Source organism: Trachymyrmex cornetzi, unplaced genomic scaffold (assembly GCF_001594075.2).
Source record: "Trachymyrmex cornetzi isolate Tcor2-1 unplaced genomic scaffold, Tcor1.1 scaffold642, whole genome shotgun sequence".
Classification (NCBI taxonomy): Eukaryota; Metazoa; Arthropoda; class Insecta; order Hymenoptera; family Formicidae; genus Trachymyrmex; species Trachymyrmex cornetzi.
In genome coordinates, this window is record NW_017299962.1 from 90,916 (window position 1) to 102,438 (window position 11,523).

At 26.7% G+C, this 11,523-nt stretch overlaps 1 protein-coding gene across 1 annotated transcript in view; it reads right to left on the reverse strand.

Annotated features, from left to right (window-relative positions):
* The window catches only part of LOC108766985 (uncharacterized), a 27,664-nt gene that overhangs the window by 256 nt on the left and 15,885 nt on the right, over positions 1 to 11,523 (reverse strand). The gene's annotated exons all lie outside the window — the stretch shown is intronic.

The following is an 11,523-nucleotide window of genomic DNA, read 5'->3' on the forward strand; positions in this document are numbered from 1 at the left end:
TATATACATAAAAAGCTGATATTAACAATTTTCACTAGTTTCTTGTAAAAAAATCCCGAAAAAAGCGTGTTTTAGAGTAGAGTACCCCCTTAAATTTAACCCATTTTTTGTTCTTTGATATGTATCATTTCTGAAATGTTTCTTTTCCTATAATTCTTCTCGAAATCAAGAATATTAACTTTTTCCCAATTAAAATTATGATTAGTTTCATTGATATGTTTAGAGATTACCGAGTATTTAGGCTGGTCTAATTTTATGTTATTACGATGTTATTTAATTCTCGTCTGTAATTGTCTTTTAGTTTGGCCAATATAAGACGCGTCACAATTATTAGGTGTTAAACTTAATTCCTGCCGTTTTTCGTCTCCAAAATTGATTTGTTTCTAAGGGAAGATGAATGAATACCTTAATCAAAGTAATTTCCTCTACTTTCTACTTTATTACTAATTAATAATACTTTGATTAAGGTATTTCCCTTCGAAACAAATCAATTTTGGGGACGAAAAACGGCAGGAATTAAGTTTAACACCTAATATTACAATTTATTTTGCAAATGACATTGTTGTTTTTTTCATGTTGGTTTTTGTCTTTATGAACTTTCATAAACCTATTCAATTTATTAACACATCTGTAGCCAATCATATTATTAGATTTGTTAATAGATCTCGTAATTTTATTGGAAATCGATTTTACATACGGGAAAACCATTAGTTGTCTTGGCTCTACCTCATTAATAGAATGGTCCGATATAATATTATTTTTCAACGTAGATTTTTTACAAGCCAAAGGTGATGGAGGCTGTAGAAGAAAAAGTTTTAAGTTCTTTATAACCTCGTTTGTCTACTTATTTTAGATATGTTGACGATGTTTTTATGATTATACCTAAAGATAAAGTAACTCCAATTTTCAAATTGTTTAACGAACAACATGAGAGACTTAAATTTACAACTGAATATGAGGAAAACCATTCTATTAATGAGGTAGAGCCAAGACGACTAATGGTTTTCCCGTATGTAAAATCAATTTCCAATAAAATTGCGAGATCTATTAACAAATCTAATAATATGATTGGCTACAGATGTGTTAATAAACTGAATAGGTTTATAAAAGTTCATAAAGACAAAAACCAACATGAAAAAAATAACAATGTCATTTACAAAATAAATTGTAATAATTGTGACGCGTTTTATATTGGCCAATTTAAAAGACAATTACAGACGAGAATTAAATAACATCGTAATACATAACATAAAATTAGACCAGTCTAAATGCTCGGTAATCTCTAAACATATCAATGAAACTAACCATAATTTTAATTGGAAAAAAGTTAATATTCTTGATTTCGAGAAGAACTATAGGAAAAGAAACATTTTAGAAATGATACACATCAAAGAACAAAAAAATGGGTTAAATTTAATGAAAGATACCGAATTATTGGACAAATCTTATTTTAACATACTTGACGATATTTGCGAACAAAAATTCTAACAGTTTCGAATAGACTTGACTTTACATTGTGAATTCAAAGTCTTATTTTGTTGACCTACATATTAAATCAGTTTATTTTTAAACGAGCAACACTCAACTTCTAGTTTAATGTTCTTATTCTGATATCGATTTGAGATTCTAAATCACAGTATTTTATATATATTAACGTAAGTTTCACATTAGTTTTTTACTCTTTTACTTACATTAACAATACATCATTTAATATATTTATCATTTGTATAGAATATCATAGAATACGCTTTGATACTGAATTCTTAATGGTTTTATACGAGTCTGTGACAAACTGGATTCTCGATCTTTACCGACGGATTCGGCTATCTATCTTAATGGGGATATATTGCGGACTATCGGTGACTAAAGTTAATTTTCTTGTCTCTGGCTGTGTTGGTTATTTTTAATAAAATTAACATTTGACGATCTGTCCATTACATATCGACATCCGACTCTACTGAGGTTCAACCACCTTGTTAAAAGTTGTGTTAATTACACATTTTATTATTGCGATTTACACTAAGGAAGGCTTTGTAAGTCGAAACGTTTGTGAATAGTATTAGTTGGAATAGGAGATACTTATTTATCATAATAATGCTTATGTAAACTATTTTATGTTAAATTAAATATTTTTAAGCTCGAATGAAGCCTTGATTTGGTCATAATTTTATTAATGTTTCATTTTTCCTGATTTATTCTATTATGTATAAAAGGTACAATGGAATGTTGAATATTTATAGATATATAATCTCTGTAAATATGTATAAATTTATGTACTATTACGTTAATGTTCATTATATGCAATTTATAAAAATGGCAATTGTTGAACTGAATAATATAATTTAGTTAATTAAATGTTCCACTAATTTAAATATGAGCTATTATCTATATATATATATGTTATCTGATACTCAGTGATAGATAAATTTTTTTACATAAGAAACCGCACAAGTATAAGACCTATAAATAATAATTGAGCTAGACACTTTTATAAAAAACATGAAAAATAAGATTTTCAGTTTTAGTTTTATATTCAAATAATATTATATATATAACTGCAGATCTTGCGATTCTAATTACACCAATACTTTTCCTTTTTGTAAAAAAAGTTATTAATTTGTACATACACACAGGTCCAATCAGAGAAACCAAAAAGAATATATTCAATTCTATGATGATGTGAAAATTTGGAGACAATTTTTTTTGTACATCAACAATAACAACAATTTTACTTTAGATACTATATATACTTGATCTCTAATATATAAATAGACACACTTGACGAGTAATTAATCGCTTTACGTTGTTACTTAATAAAGTAATTTTACTATTATGTGTAAAAAATCAAATGTCTTACTAATATATAACTTACTAATTGTTTTATTAGTTACTTACTAATCAATCCAATGTCGTAAAGTACTTTCTTACGTCAATATGCCAATACATTTCTGTATTCTGTATGTGTAATCTATATAACGAACGTATAACATTCATAAACTACATATATATAATATTATAATTATACAATTTGTCCAAATAATATCTAGATAATATTGAAATTATTCCAAATAATTATTGTGAAATTGAGACGTTTAAATTATTTGAATAATTCAATTATTACTATTCTAATATCAAAATTTGGATTGCGTATGTGTATTTATAATTCCCTCTTATTTGTATATAATATTTATTTTAAAATAAATCTTACAGAATTTTTAGAAATAATGTTTAAATATGTTTAAATAAATTATAACGTAATTATTAAAAAATTATAATTGCGTCACATTGTATATAATGTATTTGTTTAAAAGTTGATATATGTAAACAGATTGCAATATAATTATTAACGTAAAATAGTTTTTCCCTTTCCTGAAAAATTAATTTTTTATTTGTGTCACTTTTGAATAAGACGGAACAATGTATTTTAATTAGTACACCTCTCTTTATATAAAATAATTTTCAGAAATGCAATCTATTTTATTCTTTGTTAATAAATTGCCAATTTAAATTTATTTTCTAAGAATAAAATTTTTTAATATATCTTTCTTGTAGAGTGCAAATATTTTTTGCACTCGATGTATATATTTTCGTAAAGTTATTTTTCCAAACGATACATCGGAAATCGTGGAAACAGCGTATTCGCCTATCGTTGTTGCCCTTCAAAAAGGTCTCCCAAAATGAGCTCGCCGAGACTCACACGCTGATCTGGATTAGAATTTCATCGTGCCCGCAGTTATGCCGCTCTTCGGGACGATGCAAGACCTTCTTTGTGATGGCGCACTAGTTCCTCGAAATAGAAATTTCTCTCGGGTTGACTGGATGGCAGGCATTGGACTCAGGTGGATGCACGCTACATCGATTATCGAACAGGTACACGTTACCTCTCACCACTACAGCAACTTAACGTCGCTTTCCTTCGTCGGAGAGGAGGTAGAGAAAGGCTCAGAAGGGAAGGGAAATCTACCCCTATCCTTAAACTCCTCAGAGACGATCCCCTGCATCTATATAGAGACGCATCCCTGCGCGTGGCACGTTTCCCCATAATCTTTGCAGCTCCCCTCAACCTCGCATCGGCATCGTACCACAATCCCGTTTAGCCTCCGCCTCCGAGAACGCCAATTGTCTATTGGAATTTGATAATAGTTCGTCGCTTCAATGTAAAATTCATGAGCGACCCTAGGATTGTAACAATCGAATATTGCCGCGGGTTACGCGTGCAAAGTTAGGGATTGTATCGAATTCCAGAGCGGACACATGACATTCTCGTCTAGCCAGGGGCAGAGCGGATGGGAAACCAGGTCGAGCGATGTAACTGACATTAACTGAATTGTGTCTTCGACTTTTTTCCATCCGCAAGGAATACATGTTGCGTTACACGAGGCGTCGATGCGTGTACGATGTGAGCGCGTCGGATTTCGATATATTACACTTGATCACTATATGGAACCCCAAGTGAAAATTTCATACCGGTGAGATACTGGCCCAGTACAAATTTGCAATATTTAGTACCGATGTGAGATACTGATGGCCCAGTACAAATTTGCAATATTTAGTATCGGCGCGATATTAAATACCGGTACTGATATAGTACTGGTAAAACACTGGGATGATAGCATTGGCCCAAGGTTTGGAATACAGTACTATTATAGTACAGTATTAGAGTACTATCACAGTACGGGATTACAATATTATAACAGTACCCAGAATTAGTACACATATTGTACCTAATATCGATACTGATTTTTAGTACCGTAACAGAAACAATACTGTAATAAAAATCGTTACTAATTCGTAATATTGCAACAGTACCAAATATTAATACCAATTTTTAATATTATAACAGTACTAATACTGTATAAAAAGTCCGTACCAATTCTCTATATCGCAAGAGTACCAAATATTAATACCAATTTTTAATATTATAACAGTACTAATACTGTATAAAAAATCCGTACTAATTCTCTATATCGCAAGAGTACCAAATATTAATATTGATACTTAATGCTGTAACGGTCATAATATTGTACCAAAATTAATGCATTGATTACTAGTAACAGTTTCTTAGCACTGTAACAGGTCTAATTTTCAATTTATATAATATATAAAAATTTATAATATACATATATTACAGGATTTTCATATGCAATATTTTCAAGAGATTCCAGTACTATGCATATTAATATCTATAATTAATTTTATGAAAGTATTGTTAATATAAGGATTATTAATATTGTAATATCATTAATTTTGAACATACTATACCTATACTATAAGAAAAAGATTGACAAAACGATCATTAAGCATTAAAACATGTATTTTATTAATTATTAAAATAAATATTTTAACAAACTATTAATTATATGTATACATATATATATGTATATATATGTTTAAACGCAACTGTGATTTATAATTAAATATCTTTTAAATTTTCAAATTAAATTGTAATAAAATTATAATACTTTAAAACATAAATTTCTTTTTAAACAATTTTTAAATTATTTTCAAGCATTTAAATTCTCTGCGTTTTCTCTTTCCTTGCGACCTCCGCACCGATCTATTGCTCCCGAGAACCAACGACTCATGGAAGAATTGATGTGTTTCTCTTCCTGAACTCCAAATTTGCTTACGAGAATACCCGTTAAACAATTTTTAATTTATGGTAAATGTTATTAGGGGACCCTCCCTCCTGAGTAACCTCCAACAAAGGCCATCACTCGTTATTCGTTAAAAAGTTATTAAGAAAAAAAGTTTGAAAAATAATACTTCTCTTTTACTATACCATATAAAACAGAATTTATAGAAAAATAATTTTTAAGTAAATATATAAATAAATATAATAATATAAAAACTGCAAAAACATACCCATAAGTAAACTGTAAATTTTTGTTTTGCTGAAGTTCATTTTTTTATTTTCGCCTTTTTGTCTACCAAAAGCAGTAAACTGCATTTGAACATTTTTTAACATCACTGCCGTTAAAGCATCATGTATAGCTTTTCTATATGTAGGTGCTACATCGACGTATCTCTCAAATAATGAACGCTACGGAAATTAGATAAATATTTCCTTAAAAATAAAAATATTTAATTAATTTGAAGAAAATTATTACCAAGGCATTTTTTTTTTCATCGATATCTATTGAAACATCCAAATTGTTAAAATCATCTATTGTGGAAGTTGGTAATTTAATTGCAATGACTTGTTTTAAGGCTGAAATTGGATTCATTTCTTCTTGTGGCAAATTTAACAATAAATTGTTTTGTAAATCTTCAAATCCTTTTCTTAAATCGTATAAAAACTTTTTTTAATATTATCCATCTTTTTTTGTAAAAATACTTTTACTTTTTCATAGCAAGCATCAGCAACATCTTGAATAAATTCTGAAAATATAAATGTTTATTTTAAAAAATATGGAAGTCTGGGTTTGTAATTAAGCAATTATTTTTTTTAATATGTAATCAAATAATTATTTAAAAAGAAATGATTACTTTATATGATTTTGTTATATTTGTGTTATATTTTTGTTATCTTTTTGTTATATTTTTGTTATATTTTTGTTATATTTTTGTTATATTTGTTATATTTGTTATATTTCTTATTTTTGTTATATTTGTTATATTTTTATTATATTTTATTGTTATTTTTAGATTTATATTTTTACAATATCACTATATGGAATATTTTTATTATATGTAATTAAATGTAATACATTATTAATGATGCACTTTCGCAATTATATAATAATAATAAATGATTTGTAAATAATAAATGATAATAATAAATAAATGATAAATATTAATAATAAATGATTTGTATTATAAATTTTTCGTAATAATAAATGATTTGTAAATTTTTCTTTATTTTGTGTCGTATAAAGTAAGATAAATATATTCTAAAATTTAGATAAAAACAAATGTCAACTTTGATGCATTGAATCTTATTAAAAGGATTCATAACCCTTATGTGATCCTTAAGTTTACGTACATTTGTCTATCTGGGATGAAGTGTCTAACCTTTTATGATATAAAAATAGATATGAAAATTAAACATAAAAATTGATCTTATATGTAATAAATACCATTATTTTCTGAACATTCCTTGCGTAATTTTGTTTGTTTTAATGGGCTTTCACGTATACTTTTATCAGTACTTTTTTTACGTTTATTTCCTTTGAGAATTTGTAAATGTTGTGAACTTCTTTTATTGTTAGAAATACCAGATGATTCTGATGAACTAACTATGTGAAATGATATCTACAAAATTAATATCTGATAGTTATAAATTTAGAAATGTACGAACTTTTACAAGTTTTAACAACTAACAATATCCACAAACGATGAATACCTTCATCAATTTCTGTAATTTTTTTTTTACAACTTTTTGACTTGAAAATCTTTTTAATTCCAGTTCATTTAACGCATCCGATTCATCTTCTGTGTTTTCTAATTCTTCAGCACTTACGTCAGATCCGTCAGACAATTCGCTTGATAATAAAACTGCCTTCTGAAATGCGTGCTATTCGACGTTGTCCCTCATCAAAATTATCTACGAATATAGATTTTTTGTAAGTGTAATATTGGTTTATCCAGAAAATTCGTGCTGTTTTTTTAGTTCAAAATTATACAATATATACTATTTTTGTTAAATATGAACGAAATTTAAATTTAAAAAAAGAATATTAAAGCTCGAAATCTCTACTTTCGAAAGGTTACTATATTTTTTAAATTTCTATAAGTTTGGTAATTTTTACATATAGAGAACTACAAACTGAAAAATATGTACAATTTTGAATTAAAGAAAACTGCACAAACTTTTTAGACAACACAATATTTTATAGAAAATTTAGATGTATACAGGGAGAGGGGGGCGGGGAGAGTATATTACCTTATAATTTTTAATAAATGTATTCAAATTATTATTGAAAAATAGCGGTTTTTAATGTAAATTTAATTGAGTAAAAAGAATAGTTAATCTTTAAATTATTACAAACTTTTAACTATAAGATAATTAAATTAATATTATTAGATTATAAGATAATTAAATTAATATTATTAGAATTATTTAATTTATTATAAGAATTATTTGATTTATCTTTTTTAATTTGTACTTACTAGCATCTTTTATTAATTTAACGACGTATTTTCTCCATGTTGACTCAGGAGATTTACGGTCTTCACTCCATTCTTGTATTTTATTATAAGAAGATTTCGGTGGATATTTACAAAACCATGTTCGTTTAATTTTATATAACCATTCTCTTGGTACAAGATCGATGCATGTTTTTTTGTCTCGACGCCGAATATTAGTAAATAAAACGATGATATGGGTAGCATTATCATCTAATTCGGTTCTGTTTTAAATTTCATAAAAGATGTTATCAAATTTCACATCAAAAAACTATTTTCATATAATTTCAATTTGCTAACAAAATATATAATACATCTAAAAAATACCAAGGAATCAAAAAAGGCACTTATAACTATTATTACTTACAAATATGAGAAATTATCCATTGTTTATTATTTAATTAGTGTTGAAATAAATTTATCACAACAAATATAAAATTTGTTAACATCGTAATAAATACGTTTTTGTCAGTCAAGGACAATGATTAGATATTTTAGGTTACATAGCTGTAAAAATGAAAAGCGCAATGCTATCAGTTTTTTTTTCTGAAGAAGCAAATATACAGAGGAGCATCACTAGATCAGTGCACAATCTGCGGTTCGCAGGTCGTATATGAGTGAATTCTTTTAATATAATTCAGAATTTATGTACATAAAAAATTTTAGAAAAGATCTGAACTTTCCCAGCACTTATGAAAAGTATTCTAATTTATATAAAAAATATAAGAAATTTTTTTAAAAGTTATAAAATTATATAGAAAATTATATAGAAAGAATTTAAAGAAAAAATTATAATGAAAAAATGAAATACAAATAATGTAAAAATAATAATAATGTAAAAATGAAATACAAATATTTTGAATTATAAAATATGTATTTTACTTAATAATACAATAAAATGTATTTAGAATTTCACGGTTTAACTCGTTTTTATATTAATATTAAGTATACATCTTTATCAATTTGTGTACGAAGACATTAATATAATCCAGTGCGCACTGAATGCGTCCAATCGAATTCGGTGTAAGTTTTATTTATAAAACTCAAAAATTTAAGTATGTAATAATTGTGTACAATACATATTATTCTCAACCTGTAAAAGTACGCATTTATGATCAATTTCTTGAATTTTAAAGATACGGTGATATTTACTTAAAGCAACTTGCCATAAACCGACATCAGATGATTTATATGGATATTTAAAAACATTATTTTTATCATGATATAAAAAACCTTTTAATTATATTTGTTTTTTATTTAAACCGTTATTTTGTAATGAAAAAATTTGATCAATTTGGATTATGTCACCATTTTTAAGTTGTACAATATTATTAGGAGAAGAATTGGTAATAATCATTCCATTCCATGTTACACTTGCAAATATATTCTTTATTGTTATACGATTGCATAAATAGACTGATTTTTTTTTGTACGTAATCCGTTAATGGTACAATTCGGTGAATTTTTATATTAGTATTAGAATTAATTTCTCTCAAACGATTTGCAACTTGACATAAAGGATTGTTTGGTGTACGAACTAGTTTTTTTAAAGTCATCAAAAAGTTTTCAAATGGAAATGCTGAAAATGAACTCAATGAACATCCCATATGAGTTACATCATCTGCTATATGAATCAAATTATGAAAATTAATACTTTGTATATGGCGGCCATAAAATTTTGGTAATAAACGAAAGAATAATATTAAATTTTTTTTTACAATTTCTGTATTTGATACTGCCAAATCATCACTGCATAACAATCGACATGCTACGTATAACAGACAAAAGTGTTTATATTTATCTTTAGGAAAAACGCGACGAAGTACTAATACACCGCCATATAAAAGAAAAAAGCGAAATTGCGTAGCTTTCCAATTTTTTAAATCATCGATGTCTAAAACTTTTCTTTGGAATTCTGCAGGAATTTGACCAGAAAAACTGCGAAGTAAATTATTTAGTACTAAACGATTTTGTCGACCAATTCCACCTGCCTCATGACCACCAAATACAATATTCATTAATAAAGTTTTTGTAACTCCAAGAAACAAAAGATGCATAGAATCGAGTAGAACTGAATTTATTGGATCAAATTCTGAAATTCTCAATAAAGGAGAGATTTCATTAAGATGATGCTCAGGTTGTGTACGCGCTTCAAAAGATTGTTTACTACGTTTTTCACAAGTAACTCTCGTATATACGCGTTTATTTTTACCAACTGTTTTACCTTTTACGGTACAACGTTCGCATGCATAAAATGCAACATGAGATTTTGTACATTTAATAAATGCTCTGGCCGGTGTATCACATACAAAACCTAACAATTTAATAATATATATTTTATCGTCCAATGTAATTCTATTGGTCATTAAATTTAATAATTCTGTTATAAATTTATCTAAAAATTCCGTTGAAGATTTAGGTTTAGATTCACCATGATATATGGCTACAACCTGCGGTGTGACAATATATTTTTTATTATGTAACATAATTAATATAGACCAAAATTGTTGCTTCGAATTTTTATAAATTTGTACACCATCAATATTAACTAAAATTTCGATTACATCTTCCGTATATATTTTAGAATCTATCATCGATTTAAGAACTAATTCTGAACCAAAATTAATATAAGAACCAAAAGATCCATTATTACTTAACATAGGCCTGACAATATTTTTTGATTTGTTAGTTTGTAGAAATGTTACAGCCGTTAGTGGAAATTCATCATGTTCAGTTTTTAAAATACGTAGTAAAGCAGATAACATTCTATTATTGATACACGAAATATATTTTATAGACCAATTGTGTATCTTTTGTTTAAAAGAAATACTTGCGTTTGATACTTCAAACGTATTCGCATGTTGTTCTTCGTCTGCCTCGTCTGTTTCGTCGTGATATACTTCTAAACTTGATGAAGATGATGTGAGATTCATATAGTGTTCTTCATTTACATTAAAGCGATGTAATTCTTTATTACTTGATGAAGGTGATGTAATTTTATCATCCAAAGTTCTAAATAATAATAATAATAATAGTAATTGAAGCACGCGTAAAGAAAGGCTAATATGGTTGAAGATGAACATAATAATTGGAATGATTATACAGAGTGTCCCGAATTTAAATGTCTAAACTTCGGGAGTGTGTAGAGGATTGAAAAACTATATTAGAAATGAAAATTTATTATGAATTGGGTTTGTTAATGAATTATATTATCGTTAAATTAAAATTATTAATAATAGAGTTTGTTATTATTATATTAATTTTTCGTATATTTCTGTGTTAAATTATATAATTGTAGAAAATAAATTAAAAATATAAATTTACCGTTTATTATTACATACATTAAAATTGTGACGACATGTATAACTTTATTTACATATATTTTTACGTCTCTTG